The sequence below is a fragment of the Asparagus officinalis genome, chromosome 10 (assembly GCF_001876935.1).
Source record: "Asparagus officinalis chromosome 10, Aspof.V1, whole genome shotgun sequence".
NCBI lineage: Eukaryota > Viridiplantae > Streptophyta > Magnoliopsida > Asparagales > Asparagaceae > Asparagus > Asparagus officinalis.
The window spans coordinates 31,073,534-31,089,756 of NC_033803.1; positions in this window are offsets into that span (position 1 = coordinate 31,073,534).

Consider the following 16,223-nt stretch of genomic DNA (forward strand, 5'->3'; position numbering starts at 1 on the left):
CGACTTGCTACAGTATATAAGTCAACTTATAACTAGCTGTTACAGGCTAAAAAGATCATATAAGTCGACTTATAAAAATGCATAAGTCGACTTATAACATATAAGTCAACTTACCATATTTATAAGTCGACTTAGCAGAAACTATTTGCTGATTTTAGAGCCGATCATAAGTCGACTTATCTGAGCCTATAAGTTGACTTATGATCATGCACAAGGAATGTGCATGTTTGATAATTGACTTTAAAAGGTCTTTAAAAAGTAGTAAATAAATTCTAAAAAATAAAAAAATTTGGAAAATATTTGTAAACATATAAATGAACATGTTACAAAAAGAATTTTTCATTTTGCATTTTTCATTTGTAAAAACTACTATTTTTTAAAATGGTCCAAAAACAATGTTTTTGTGAAAGTGTGTGTGTGAACCCAATGAGCTTCAAATGTTGTCAACTTAATAACTTGTCTACATTAAAAACTAGAGAGAAATAAAAATGTAAATATCTCACATATATGAATACAATTCTTTGGTCTTAATATTTGCTCATATTTTGATGAAGCTTTACTTTTGTATTGTGCTCTTGAAAGCTTTGCTTCATCACAATGCCTCCACCTCCTTGTATATCATTGTTGTAGCTTTTTGTTCCATCCAATCCTCCAACGTTGGCACTAATATGCTTGAAAAATTGTAATCTACCTAATATAGCTCAACAAGCAATTATCACCAATAATGATGTTTATAAATTATCATCAAAACACAAGGGCTAACAATAAAATGGTGTAAACAAGTCTTTAATCCATAAACATGTTATTTTGCAATGTTACAAAAAACATGAACTCTCAAAAATAGAAAACATGATTTCATTGAATTGTTAAATCTTGATATTGATGAAATCATTGTAAGCATGTATAAACATGAAACAATTTGTGTAAATATAACTATATCCATTTGTTTCATATTTATATGGCTAAACACATTATTTCAAAACAAAATCGATAAATAGGAAACTAGTATATATGTATATGTATATAACTTATTAGTTTCATATTTATATGATTTAAACATGAAAACAAAAATAATAAAAATTAAAGCAATGTGTGTGTATAGTTTGAGCTCTAAGTATCAACACATAAAATATAAACTTATACTACTATACCCAAGCTATAGATCTTCAATGAGCTTGTCTTAGTTTGCTTTGTGGTTAAAGTTTGATCTTGAATATTTGACTTGTATTGTATTGACTTCATTCCGGTATTCCACTAACCTCCTTTAAATGTGATCGTGAAGGCTCAATCCAATCAACCGCTAACATCGATGTTTGTCTAGAATACCTAATAAACAAATACGAACACTAGACAAACGATGTTAGAGATTGTTTGTAAATCATCAAAATAAGATTAGACCGTAGGCTCATAAACATGAGACCTAGAAATTTTGTTGTATTATAAAAAACTAAACATTCTTGTCTTGCATTATAAGAACTCAACTAAGAACGAACATGATTATATATATGGCTCATAATAAATTACTGATTTCAATGCTAATGCTTGTTATTCTTATTGGTGAAGGCTAGAAATGAGGATCCTAAAGTTTAAATAGAATGTCGCTAGCGCAACAGTAATTGAAATGGAGCATCTACTAAGAGATGCATGAGAAACTATAAATATGATCTATTATGACTTTATTTATTGATCAATTTATATTATGAAAAAAACTGAACATTATTGTCTTGCATTATAAGAACTCAACTAAGAACGAACATGATTATATATATGGCTCATAATAAATTATTGATTTTAATGCTAACACTTGTTATTCTTATTGGTGAAGGCTAGAAATGAGGATCCTAAAGTTTATATGGAATGTCGCTAGTGCAACATTAATTGAAATGGAGCATCTACTGAGAGATACTAGAGAAAATTTAAACAGAATCTGTCATGACTTCTTTTATTGAACAATTTGTAGAATGTTTGATATTGAAGAAGTGGTTTATTTTGACGACTTTTTTGTATCAAGATGAATGATATGTTAGCCTACAATGTTTGATTGAGCTGGCTTGCTTTTTTTTTGTCAGTTCATCAAAGATAAAGATGAATATGAATTATTGATTTACTTATTTACTAATTTAAAAGAATGAACTATTGTATTCCAATGTGAGCCATAGCCTTGTTAATATATATCTCAAGTGTTCATTAATTCATTGTTGAGAAATATTATCTACAGATATCTGAACAGCTGAATGTGAATTGTAATAACAATATATGCTACCCATGTTTCATTCTGTAATAATTGTTGGATAACAGTATTCCTAATCTATTTTGGTAACATGAGGTTATTAGGATTCCTAATCTATTTTGGTAACATGAGGTTATTAGGATTCCTAATCTATTTTAGTAACATAACGTTATTAGGATTCCTAATTTATTTTGTTTTTGGTTTTAGGATTCCTAGTATGTTTTGGTTTTAGTTTTTTCTATATATATGGATATTAGAATCAATCATCAAAAGAGAGGAGAGTTGTAATCAGAGATTAGAGAGACTTTTGAGCATTGTGAGAGGGAGATATTGTGAGCAAGTTGAGAGCTTTGGTTGAGGGTTAGTTTGTGAGTTTTGTGAGATTGTAATCCTTTGTACTCTCCTTGATTTAGTGAAATCTCCCCATCCTCTCCCTGTGGACATAGGCAATTTGTCGAACCATGTAAAATTAGTTGCATCGCTATTTGTATAATTTGTAATAGTTTATTTAGGTTCCCTCGACAAGTCAGTCCTAGAACTGATGAGAGAAAGAGCTGATATCCTACTTTGTTGAGATATTTTGCTTAAGGTTCTTGTTTCCTTTGTGAAACGAGAATTCCTATTGCGACCTGACTCTCTTATTATGCAGCCGAGGTACTGCCAAAATTTTTACTGTGTGTAACAAGTGGTATCAGAGCCCAGGTTCCAGATTTAGAGTTTTGGATTAGGTGGAGGAAGATTCAGTTAGAAGCTTGGTTCTTGGAGTTCTAAACTTTGGTGTGTTGGCCTTCTTGTTTTGATGATGATTTACAAATAATTTACTACTAATGTTGTTTGTCTAGTGTTTGTGCATTCCTATGTATTGTAGACAAACAACGTAGTTGGAGGATGGATGGAATAGAGCTTCAATGATCATATCCAATGGAGGTTGACGGAATAGTGGAGTGAATCTTTGCAATTCAAAGTTAAAGATCAAGTTCAAGCTTCATCCGCAAGTGTACCAAGTCAAGCTTAATTGAAGATCAAGATTGCTTGGGTAATGTAGTTTTAGATTTTATATTATGTGTGTTATATACTCTAAGCTCAATATCTATACACACACACTTATTGGTTTCTTCGTATATATATATAGTTATATATATATACATAAGTTTTGGTTTCTATGCATATATATAGTTATATATATACATACATAGTTTTTGAGTTTTTATGTTTATAATATGAAATCACATATTTCATATTTACTATTGCGGTTTTGAAAACATTGCATAGAATATGCAATTTTGTGAAAATATTGTATTCGTAGTTTGTAGACTTGAACATCAGTTTATACATGTTTTACTAAGTCTATAAAAACATTTCACAAAGTTTCAAAAGTTGGTTTAGGTCAAAACATCAAAAATCATATGCTTACATTTTTATGTTTTGGACTATTTTGTAAAATAATGATATTTTTTATTTGGGAGGTCCTTTCTGATAACCAGTTGCTGTAGCATGTTTATTATCATGTCTACAATCATTCCCCAAAGTTTTACATTTTTTGGAATTTATTTGATATTTTTAAACAGGGTTTTAAAATCAGCAAAACTGTTTTTCAGCAGTATCAGTATTCGATCGACCGCACCGGTCGACCGCTCATATTTTTAGCCGTCACTGGGCTCCAGAGAGTTTGTCGGTCGACCGGTGTGGTCGACCGAAAGCTCAATTTTTTTATCGGTCGACCGCACCGGTCGACCGACGAAGTCTCTGTTTGTTTCTTCATTTTTCAAACCTGCTCGCGGTCGACCGGATTTTCCGTCGGTCGACCGAATTCCTTCTTTCGGTCGACCGAACGTTCTGACGGAATTTTCGGTCGACCGCCAATAGAGCCGTTGGTTCTAACGGCTATTTCTGAGCTGATTTTTCTGGGGCTTTTTGGTCTTTCTGTTTTGGGGTTTTGGCTGAGATTTTAAGTGGGTATAAATACCCCATTGCTGATCTCTTTTCAATAATCCAAGAAGTTTTTAAACAAGTTTTAAACAAGGGTTTAAGTGTGTTTAAGGGTTTGTTTTGTTTGTGAAGAAGTTTTCACAAGTGGAGGAGATCATCTTCTTGTTTGGGCTCCAATCTCCATCTCTTCATCTTGTCTTCCATTAGCTTTTATTTATAATTATTTGTCAATTATCATTTATATTAAAGCTAGTTTTATATTGAGTTTAGATTTGATTTTGATTTCACTCATTGTTACACACACCCACTTTGAGCTTATTGTATTTGCATACATAGTATATTAGGGTTGTGAGAGTTTGTAACATTGAGTTGTACTTAAGTGAGTTCTCATCTATTGTAGAGAACAAATTTATATTTGTTACATTGTGAGTGTAGTAAGGTTTTCGGTGAGCTAGAAAACCGAGAGTGTGTTGTGAAGTTTTCGATGAACTAGAAAACCGATTGTGAGGAGTGACGTTGATCGGTGAGCGTTGAAAACCGATACTGTGAGGTGTAAACGTTATTCGGGTGAACGTAGAAAACCCGGTTGTGATAGTGGATTTCTCCCCGGGAGTGGGGAGCGGAGACGTAGGACGGAAGGTCCGAACTCCGTGATCATATCGTGTGTTTGAGTTTGCTTTGGCACACTTAATCTTATGTTTATATTTCTTGTCGCCATTGTCCATAGCTTATTATTTATATGATCCACTATCTAGTTCATTTTGTTTACCCTTGTGTTAGTTTACATATCCTTGCATATATATTTCATCATATAGGATATATCTCATTGTTTACATTGCTTATCCTAGCTCATATAACTTGTTGTATTTCATACTTGCTAGGATAACTTGTTAATTAATTTTAATTAGCATTTCAATTGGATTAGATTAGCATAAGACCCTAATCACCCCCCCTCTAGGGTCTAACATGGTGGAGTTAGGGTTTGAAGTTGCCTTTGGAGATCTTGCTTTCCTCGTGTGGTTAGGAGTTCTATTTGGAATCCAATCTAGGGTTCAGTTAGGTAATTTTTTATTCCTTTCAAAGTTTGATTCTTTCTCTACAACTTGGAATTAGTTTGCAATGGGAGAAGAATGTGAAAGCAGCAAGTCGATGGCGAGTACAATTCAAGTTAGTTTTCAGAACACCAAAATTAGTGTGGTGAAATATGACAATAAAATCAACTTTGGTTTGTGGATGAGCGACGTACAGGATGCGCTCAATGCTTAGAACTTGGAGGAGACCATCATGGTCCACTAGAGACCACCAAAATATGAAGAGGCGATATGAGAAAAGATGAATAGGAACGCTTGTGGGATGATCAGGTCCTGTTTGGAACAGGAGCTAAAGTATGATGTGATTGGGGTGACGTCTGTGATGAAAATGTGGGAAATTCTCAACAATAAGTACCTTACGAATAGTGTTGAGAACAGGTTGCATTTGCTGCGTAGGTTACTCAGATTTCAGTTGTCCAGAGGCACCTCACTTGCAGCTCATGTGAACAACTATACGAAGTTGTTGTCGGACTTGGCGAATGTTGATGAGAAGATTTCAGATGAGTACACGGCTATTATCTTATTAGGCTCCTTACCGGATAAGGAGTATGATACCTTTGTGCTCACTTTGTTGAACGGGAGATCTTCTATCAGCTATAGTAAAGTTACTAATGCATTGATGAATTATGATTTAAGGAGGAAGGATAAGGAGACTTCCCGTGCTAGTACTTCAGGCGAGGTCTTGTCGACGAGAGGTAGAAGCCCATATTCGAAAGGTGGTAATAGAGGAAGGTCAAAGTCAAGAGGTCATCACTAGCTAGGAAAGAACCAATGTGCATTCTACAAAGAGCAGGGATATTGTAAAAGAGATTGTCCAAAGATCAAAGGAAGGAGAATAGCAAGAAAAAGGGCCCGAAGGCCAATGAGGTGAATATTGCGAAAGGCAATGATTTTGATGATTCGAGCTTTTCTCTACTGATTACTCCAGAGGTGAACCACTTGGATGCATCAGATTGGATGCTTGATTTCGGTGCTACCTATCATGTGACCCCTAGACGAGATTGGTTTCCATCGTTTGAGAGACTCGATGGGGGTGTTGTTGTCATGAGAAATAATCAATCCTGTTGTATTTATGGGATAGGTACCATGCAGATTCGGATGCATAATGGAGTAGTTCGTGAATTGAAGGAGGTGAGATTCGTTCCTCAGCTGAAGAAGAATCTTATCTCAGTTGGAGCTTTGGAGGTAAAAGGATTCAAGGTGACCTTTGAGGAACGTTGTAGCAAAGGTTACTAAGGGATCTTTAATGGTGATGAAGGGAGTCCGCAATTGGAACTTGTATTATCTGAAGGGGAGTGTCAAGATTGGCCAGGTTGCTTCAGCCATTTCGGAGGCAGACATGAGCAGGCTTTGGCATTATAGGTTAGGGCACACAGGTGAGAAGTCATTGTAGGGGTTGTGCAAGCAAGGGCTATTAAAGGGAGCCAAGAGTGGTAAAGTAGAATTCTGTGAGCACTGTGTTCTTGGCAAGAAGACGAAGGTGAAGTTCGGGATGGTCGTTCATAGGACGAGGAGTATCTTAGACTACATGCACACAGATGTTTGGGGTCCCACAAAGACTGCATCACTTGGTGGTCCACATTGGTTCGTCACGTTTATTGATGACTATTCTAGGCGTTGTTGGGTGTACACCATGAAACATAAGAATGAAGTCCTAGATTTATTTGTGGAGTGGAAGAAGAGATTGGAACTCCAGACTGGGAGAAAGATCAAGACGTTGCGATCTGACAACGGTGGTGAATATAATTTAGACCCCTTTCTGCAGCTATGTCGAGATGAGAGTATAGAGAGGCACTTCACTGTTAGTCATACACCACAGCAGAATGGGGTGGCAGAGAGGCTAAATCGGTCTTTGCTAGAGAAGGTCCGATGTTTATTATCGTAGAGTGGTTTGGAGAAGATTTTTTTAGGCTGAGGCACTTACATATGCGAGCCACCTCATTAATAGGCTACCTTCATCTGCAATTAAGGGGAAGACCCCTATGGAGATGTGGTCGGGAGAGCCAGCACACGACTATGACCAGCTCAAGGTATTCGAGTGCCCTGCATTTTATCATGTGAGAACAGATAAATTAGAACCTCGAGCTAGGAAGGCCATATTTGTAGGATTCAAGTGTGGTGTCAAGGGATACAAGCTATGGGATCCAGTTGATAGGAAGATTGTGCTGAGTAGAGACGTCATGTTCGATGAGGCTTCTATCTTGAAGCTTTCTAGCTCTCATCAGGTGGAGAGCGACCCGACAAAGGAGATATCGTAGGTGGTGGAGATCGATGCAGCTCCACAGTGTCCAGATGGTGCAGTATCCATTAGACTGCCGACTAAGGTGACGCCAGGTGAGCACGATGGTGATACGGAGGATACGGGTACTGATGTGCAGGATCAGGAACCGACGGCTCAGGTTCAGGATTCTATTACGGTTCAGAGACAGAGGAGAGACATACGGATGCCAACATGGTATACCGACACAGTTACGTATGCACTTCTAGTGGAGAGTATCGATGAGATGATGCCTACTACATACAGAGAGGCCGAGCAGAGTTCGGAGGCTGATTCGTGGTAAGTAGCTATGCAGGAGGAGATGGAGTCTCTTCACAAGAATGATACGTGGGAGCTTGTTGAGCTTCCAAATGAGCGGAAGGCAATTGGTTATAAGTGGGTATACACGAAGAAGGAGGGTATTGAGGGCACTCCATTAAGGTTAAAAGCTAGGTTGGTTGCGAAGAGCTATGCATAGGAGGAATGTATTAACTGTTAGACCCTAGAGGGGGGGTGATTAGGGTCTTATGCTAATCTAATCCTGATTTTAAGCCAATTAAAATTATGTTGATTAATTTATTCTTGCAAGAAATATATGAGATAGATATGAACAAGAATGAGGAGAATAAGCATAAATAAAATATACGCTAAACAAACACAAACACACGATATGTTTACAAGGTTCGGTCCCCACGACCTACGTCCCCGCTCCTCACCTCGAGGAGATCTCCACTATCACAACCCGGTTTGGAAGCCAGAACTTCTACACACTCGGTTTACAAGTTTACCGAAAACTCTCACAAGACAAACACTATGCAATCACACTTTACACACTAAGTGTAGGACTCTAGCCCGTGTCCTCCTCCTCAAGTGCTCGGATACAACCTCTCTCTAGGTTTGTCAATCGACGCAACTCCTATTGGATTCGACCCCATCTCATGCCTCACACTTCTCTCGGTGTACAAGTGTATTACAAGTGATACTCATAATAAGGGTTTAAATATAATGATTTCTTCTCGATAGTAAATGAGAACACAATGAAGCTCACTCTCACTAAATCACACACTATTACCCAACAATATATTGTATGGAAATATTATAAGCTCAATACAGTGTGTGTGATAAAAGTGAAATGAAAATATGTAACTCAAATAATATAGCTAAGATATGAAAACGAAATAACAAGCTATATAAAAATGAGTTTAGAAAACTTCTCAATAAACAGGAAGAACTGTAGAATGATGAGGATAAGATCCTCAGTTGGAATTGAAAGCCTCTTCTTGCTGTAGAAAACTTCTTTTGAAACAGACTAACAAAACCAGCTTAAACACTTGCTAATCTTTTGATAAAACTCACTGTAAACAAAACTCTTAGATTGTTTTGAAAGAGGAAGGCACTAGGGTATTTATACCCACTCAAGACATCAGCCAAAACCACATTGAAAATACCAAAATAACCCCAGAGAATCAAATCAGAAAATAGCTGTTGCAACACAACGGTCAATTCGGCGGTCGACCGTGAAAATCTGGCGGTCGACCGCAAAGAGAAAAAAGCAGGAGAACTATTCTAAAAAGCAGGCGGTCGACCATAGCGGTCGACCGCGAAAGTCTCTGGATTTGCTACGGTTGACCGTCATGGTCAAGCGTTGAGCCATAAAAAGGCAAACTGGGTTTCTGGACGGCAAGCGGTCGACCGTGACGGTCGACCGCAAACTGACACAGAACTTTGACAGGTTTTGAACCTGTTTTGACTGACTTTAAAAATACAATAAAAATATTAAATCAATTCTAAAAATAGTAAAACTTTGGGAAAAATTTCTAAATGATAAAATAAACATGTTTGAAAATGAATTTTTGGAAATACAATTTTTGTTTGTGAAAACTCACTGTTTTTTAAAAGTGTACATAAAACCTGTTTTTCATGAACACAAAAATTAAACTATGACTTGTAAACTTGTGTATATATATCATGCATACATTATATATATATTATGAAGTATGAGAGAGATGTAAACATGAAATAAAAACTATTGTAACAAAGTTTGATAAAAAATTATTTGTATGATAGAAAAAGTCAAACTTGTGTTGTGTTTACATATTGAGCTTAAATATAGTCATACGATATATGTAAGTAAACTTCTCTTATACGAGGAGAAAGCGCACACATGAACTTGAATCTTTAACTCTTGATCGCCATGTGTTGAATTCCCGTAAAGAGAAAAAACAAACCATAAAAACTAGAAACCAGATTAGCTATAAATTGTTTGACAAATCATCATCAAAACCATAGGGCCAACAATCTCCCCTTTTTTGATGATGGCAAACCATTTAGTGAATGAGATGAAATTCATATGAATAAACCAAGTAAACCCAACATCAATATGTAGTTACAAATGAATAAACCAAACATATGACCAAGCATCATCATAACATGTAGTTTTTCTCCCCATTTGACAACATCAAAAAAGGGAAAAAAAATAGGAGCACCGCTCTCCCTGCATTCAGGCACAGATTTTAAGCAAATATATAGCCAATACTCCCCCTGTCAATTTGCATAAATGACATAACAATAAAAGGAAGAACATATATATAGGGACTAAACATCCATAAACATTTTAACAAGCTATGAAGATCATTAACATATAAATTTAGAAGCCAAACCAAACTTTCAAAAATAGCATCCTCAACAGTATATTTTCAAACTACATTGTTCAGAGGATATAAATACCATCAAAAGAAAGTCATAAGCTACCATAACCACAAGAAACATAAATAGTTCCACAAGATCACACAGTTTTCAGGCACAAACCATAATAGTTATTACAACTTTAAAACAAAAGAGAAATATCCAGTGAGATCTTCAAAACATAAACACATAAAATCCAGCATCAATCACCACCATCATCAGATTCAGATGCAGAGCCAGATCCAGAATCAGAGCCAGAGGCAGATCCAGAGCCTTCTTCAGAACCTTCTTCAGATCCAGTGTCAGAGCCGGGAGAGGGATCCTGAATCCCAAGAGACTGACGCTGAAGACTAAGGAGAGTCCTCACATCCTTCTGAATGCTCGAGACCTGAGTCTTAAGGCGATCCAGACGGTTAAAGACCTCAGAAGCAGAAATGGTAGAAGCTCTAGAACGAGATCGAGAGGATGATGGTTCAGTAGGAGCAGAAAATAAGGAATCTGAAAGTTGCATTCGATAGAGGGCAACCCTATCGAAATACTCCTTGCTGGGGTCAACTTTGGTTTCATGAGTAAGGTCAACACCGAAGTGTTGAAGGATAAGAGTAATGAAGGAACCAAATGGGAGGAACTTAAAATGCTTGCATGCCATATTTTTAAGAAAAACATTTGCCCAATTCACTTTTATCTTGGCAAAAATAGCATACACAGCATTTACTTTGTCAGGAGCAAAGTAATCAAAGCTACCGGTTTTAGAAATGAGGTTCTGAGCAACAATTCGTGTGATAATTTTGCCTGTGGGATTAAGAGACTTGTTGTTCATAGGATAAGAGCAACCGTGCTTAAAAAGAAGATTGTTCACATTCTGATCAGTGTGTTCAATGGACATGAGCTCAACGTCACTTGACGGGATCTTTAGGATTCCCCCAAGCTCGTCAGCAGAAAATAATATCTGAACATTTTTAACAGAAGTAATGATGGTTTGAAGACCATCAGCTGAAGAGGAAACAGATAAGTTTGCATAAAACAGATAGACAAGAAAGGGGTAATAAGGAACCTTACGTTCCTCATCAAACAGATTATGCAACCTAACATCAGATAGAATCTCATGAATGTTATAAATAGCTAGTTCCTCATATTTGATGTATCTACCTGATAGGATCTTCAACTTACAAAGATCCCTATATTTTTTAACTAGGGATTTGTAAAGCAGAAAATCCTCATAATTAGTGGCACTAGATAAAGAACCAACATCTTGTTTAGACTTCTTTCTAGGAGGCATGATATAAGATCAACAAATAGACTTGAAAGATCAAACCTAAACAGAAACCCTAGAAAGTGAGAATGAAACCCTAAGAGGTGAATGAAAACAAGAGTGATGAGAGGAGAGATTACCCAAACAATTCAGTGAAGGAACGATCCTCAGGGGGGACCGCGGTCGATTGAAGAGAACTTGGCGACCGACCGTAAGGAAATGAGCAGGAATCGACAAATTTTGGGAAAAATTTTAGAATGATGGGAAGAGAAGGGGTCAGATCTATGTGAGGATGAAGCAACGGCCTGGATCGATTCATAGGTGAGATCAAAGGTGGTAAAGGATTCGGGTTTAGAAAGGTTAACGAATAAAAACCAAGACCAAAAAAAAACAGAAAAATTCCCTCGCGGTCGACCATGGCGGTTGACCGTGACAGTGACAAAGATTGTTCTCTGAGGCAGAAATATTTACGATCGCTCGTGGCGGTCGACCACGAGAAAAATATCAACAAAAGTTTGGTTAAACCTGGATTTTGAGAAAAATTTGCTCATTTTGGTACCCAAATCTTTTTGGTACCAATAAAATTTGGGACATAACCCCCATCATGTAAATCCAAGGCCTTAGGGTTATGAACCCATTTAGGCGTATTTTGTGCACCGATACGCTCAAAACAAAAATCGTAAATATGACCCATACGATTATAATTTGTGCAATGTAGGGGTTTGAATGGTTTGCGTTGACCGAAATGATGTGCACGTGGTTCATTTGCAAAAATAGGTTTTTCTTTGTAATTATTTTGCAAACGAGAATTTCTTTTCAAATTAAAACAAAACATGGCCAAATGACCAAAACGACCACAATATTCACATTTGTATACATGAGTATGTTTATGATTTATACTATGTGTGTATACATGAGTATGAGATGACGAAGCTTGATGGGATACACAATCATGAATAGGCTTGTCAAGCTTTTGTGCATTATGACAAAATTGGGCTACATGGCCTTTAAGACCGCAAATAGAACATTTGTGAATTTTGTCATACATGTGTGCATAGTGAATCAAATAGAACATTTGTGAATTTTGTCATACATGTGTGCATAGTGAATAGGTTTCTTAGAAGAATTATCATAGGACTTTTGTGCATAGTGAATAGGTTTCTTAGAAGAATTATCATAGGACTTTGCACACAAGTCCATAAGCTTTTTGTTATTTACAATACAAGTGTTTAGTATTGAATCTAAGGTTTATATGCATTTTTTATTTGATTCAACTCATCATTATGCATACAAGCATTGCTACTAGAAGTAGGATTAACATGATCATTTATCATAGAGTTAAATTTATTTTTACTAATCTCTACTTCTAACATGGCATCACATTTTTCATGAAGCAACCTATCATTTTCTAATCTCAAATTTTCATTGCATTCTTTAAGAATTATATTTTCATTTGTAATGAAATCAAACTTAGTGACTAGTGTTTTATGAGTGGATTTTATATTAACATGCTTACTTTTATATTGTATAATTTTTCAAATTCAAGCGCAAGCTCATCAAAAGTAATATCATCATCGTTGTCAAGCTCGCATACCTCACTAGGGTTATCACCTAGTGGTCGTGTACAGGGAGATGAGGCTTCTTTAGAACTCGAAGCGCAATTTTCCAACGCTTGTTGTATAGCCTCCAAGACCCCTTGATGTGCTTCAATAAATTTTCATAAGTGGATTTTATATTAACATGCTTACTTTTATATTGTATAATTTTTCAAATTCAAGCGCAAGCTCATCAAAAGTAATATCATCATCGTTGTCAAGCTCGCATACCTCACTAGGGTTATCACCTAGTGGTCGTGTACAGGGAGATGAGGCTTCTTTAGAACTCGAAGCGCAATTTTCCAACGCTTGTTGTATAGCCTCCAAGTCCCCTTGATGTGCTTCAATAAATTTTCATAAGGTGTAAGCACTATCAAAATGAACAAATTTGTTAGAAAATGATGAGTGAAAGGCACTAAGCAAATATTCTAACAAAAGCTTGTTCATATTAAACATTCTTTTATCATCTTTATTCCACTTTGATTTTTCCGAAGTAGGAACAATATAAGCATCTTCAATAATTTCCTATAAATCGAATTGTTTAGATTGAACAAAAAGTTTGAATCTAACACACCATTGAGCATAGGGAAAAGTATCTAAACGAGGAACAACATTAATGGCATATCCTAAACTTGATGCACCATGCATATCCATAATGTTAAATATGTAAGAAGCAAGGTGCAATCAAAACTAGATTAGCACAAAAACGATAACTTGGATCTTTAACTCAAGGCGATTAGTCCTTAAATCAAAGAGCACCAAGCTCTGATACCAATTGTTAGACCCTAGAGGGGGGAGAGTGATTAGGGTCTTATGCTAATCTAATCCTGATTTTATGCCAATTAAAATTATGTTGATTAATTTATTCTTGCAAGAGATATATGAGATAGATATGAATAAGAATGAGGAGAATAAGCATAAATAAAATGTACGCTAAGCAAACACAAACACACGATATGTTTACGAGGTTCGGTCCTCATGATCTACGTCCCCGCTCCTCACCTCGAGGAGATCTCCACTATCACAACCCGGTTTGGAAGCCAGAACTTCTACACACTCGGTTTACAAGTTTACCGAAAACTCTCACAAGACAAACACTATGCAATCACACTTTACACACTAAGAGTAGGACTCTAGCCCGTGTCCTCCTCCTCAAGTGCTCGGATACAACCTCTCTCTAGGTTTGTCAACCGACGCAACTCCTATTAGATTCGACCCCGTCTCACGCCTCACACTTCTCTCGGTGTACAAGTGTATTACAAGTGATACTCACAATAAGGGTTTAAATATAATGATTTGTTCTCAATAGTAAATGAGAACACAATGAAGCTCACTCTCATTAAAACACACACCATTACCTAACAATATATTGTATGGAAATATTATAAGCTCAATACAGTGTGTGTGATAAAAGTGAAATGAAAATATGTAACTCAAATAATATATCTAAGATATGAAAATGAAATAACAAGCTATATGAAAATGAGTTTAGAAAACTTCTCAATAAACAGGAAGAACTGTAGAATGATGAGGATAAGATCCTCAGTTGGAATTGAAAGCCTCTTCTTGCTGTAGAAAACTTCTTTTGAAATAGACTAACAAAACCAGCTTAAACACTTGCTAATCTTTTGATAAAACTCACTGTAAGCAAAACTCTTAGATTGTTTTGAAAGAGGAAGGCACTGGGGTATTTATACCCACTCAAGACATCAGCCAAAACCACATTGAAAAGACCAAAATAACCCCAGAGAATCAAATCAGAAAATAGCTGTTGCAACACAACAGTCAATTCGGCGGTCGACCGTGAAAATCTGGCGGTCGACCGCGAAGAGCAAAAAGCAGGAGAACTATTCTAAAAAGCAGGCGGTCGACCGTTGGGGGTCGCAGAAGGTGGCGCGAAAGCTTTTGATTTGCATGATCTAGACGTCATGACCGTGACGGTCGACCGCAAACTGACACAGAACTTTGACAGGTTTTGAACCTGTTTTGACTGACTTTAAAAATACAATAAAAATATTAAATCAATTCCAAAAATAGTAAAACTTTGGGAAAAGTTTCTAAATGATAAAATAAACATGTTTGAAAAGAAATTTTTAAAAATACAATTTTTGTTTGTGAAAACTCACTGTTTTTTAAAAGTGTACATAAAACCTGTTTTTCATGAACACAAAAATTAAACTATGACTTGTAAACTTGTGTATATATATCATGCATACATTATATATATATTATGAAGTATGAGAGAGATGTAAACATGAAATAAAAACTATTGTAACAAAGTTTGATAAAAAATTATTTGTATGATAGAAAAAGTCAAACTTGTGTTGTATTTACATATTGAGCTTAAATATATTTATACGATATATGTAAGTAAACTTCTCTTATATGAGGAGAAAGCGCACACATGAACTTGAATCTTTAACTCTTGATCGTCATGTGTTGAATTCATGTAAAGAGAAAAAACAAACCACAAAAACTAGAAACCAGATTAGCTATAAATTGCTTGACAAATCATCATCAAAACTATAGGGCCAACATTAACTATAATGAGGTTTTCTCTCTAGTGGTAAAGCACTCTTCGATTCGGATTTTGCTAGCTTTGGTGGCACAGTATGTTTTGGAGTTAGATCAGTTAGATGTGAAGATGACATTTCTTCATGGTGATCTTGATGAAGAAATATATATGACTCAGCCATTGGGATTCCGAGCTGCAGGGAAAGATAAGTTGGTTTGCAGATTGAAGAAATCACTATACAGTTTGAAGCAGTCTCCTTGACAGTGGTATATGCGATTCGATGGTTTTATGATTGGTCATTTGTACACTCGAAGCCAGTTTGATCCTTGCGTATATTTTCACAAGTTGAAAGGAGGTGCGTACATCTATTTGTTACTTTATGTCGATGACATGTTGGTTGCCTCTATTTTCAGAAATGCTATAGATGAGTTGAAGGCACAGCTTTCAAAGGAGTTTGAGATGAAAGATTTGGGTGAGGCGAAGCGTATTTTAGGGATGGAGATCGGCAGAGATAAGAAGAAGGGCGTAATTTGTTTGACACAAGTGGCTTATTTGAAGAAGGTTCTATAGTGATTTCATGTTCGCATGGATACGAAGCCAGTTAATGTACCATTGGGAGCCCATTTGAAGCTTTCAGCTGATCTTTCACCAAAGACAGTTAAAGATAGA